Below are 1,255 nucleotides of genomic sequence, written 5' to 3' on the forward strand. Positions count from 1 at the left end.
TCCTTGCAATAGATGCAGTTTATGATTTGTCCTTTCTAGTGCTGAACACAGCAACATATGCAAAAAAATAAATAAAAATAAATAGATAACTAAAACTAGGGATATATAGACACGTACATTATTATTTACTTCTTTTATTGAGAATTTGATTTTGTTTCACGTTTTAGAGTTGTTTTGAAAACGGAAAATGACCTTGTTTCGTCTATGTCATCTAGAATCATTGGTGTTGTTTGTCAGTAATTTGTAGTCTATGGCTATGATATTCTTTTTTTTCTTTTTTTTTTTTTCAAGCTTTCTTGTCATATTCATTTTCGCCTTTAGATGCCACAGCCCAAAGAGAGACCACAATGGCGCCTGGGTTTCAAAACTAGTTTCGGCCTTTGGGTCTAAGCCCAACATTCAAACTTAGATGAAGGTAGCAAAAAATAAATAAATAAAAAAATAAAACTAAAACTATCTGAACGTGTAGATTCCTTTGCTCTTATCAATCAAAACCCAAATTTTAGCTGGGAAAAAAAAAGAACGAAACCCAAAAAGCAATAATGTTCATACGTATATCAAGCACGGGTAGATTCCTATCTGACCTTATGATCCAAATTTGGCAGGTTAATAAATGAAAATCCTTATTATGCACTCTCTCTAAAAAGATTAATAATAATAAAAATATATGTGTATATATATATATATATCTGTATCTATGTATCCTTCTAAATAACAAAGTATAGTTAACTAGCAATGATCATGGATCTAAGAGACTATAAGCTTGTTCTTTTGAGTGAAAAACTTAAAAAAAATATAACTCGAGTTACAACTTTATTCGAGTTCATGTTCTTTTAAGTTTAAACTTGAGTTTAGGACTAAAACTCGAGTTTAAGTTTCCCATCCAACTCGAGTTCAGAAACTCGAACTCAAATTAATGAACAATATTTTTTCTATTCTTAAAAATGCTATAACTTTTTCGTTTTAATTCTGATTGAGATGATTTTTTTTCTATGCGTTGACAACGAAAAGACGAATAAAACCCGACCCATATACCCTATTAAAATTTTTCATCAACATTGAGTTTTTATTAAAATACTATCTAAATACAAATTCAAGTTTTGACTCACTCAAACACAAACTCAAAAAGATTCTTATCTCAAACCATAACTCAAATGTACACAACCAAACACAAACTCAAGTTACAAGTTCAACTCAAGTTATAACTCAAATTCAACTCAAGAATTATACTGAAGTTAAACTCCAAAAGAACAAG

The sequence above is a fragment of the Morus notabilis genome, unplaced genomic scaffold (assembly GCF_000414095.1).
Source record: "Morus notabilis unplaced genomic scaffold, ASM41409v2 Scaffold1154, whole genome shotgun sequence".
NCBI classification, from domain to species: Eukaryota; Viridiplantae; Streptophyta; class Magnoliopsida; order Rosales; family Moraceae; genus Morus; species Morus notabilis.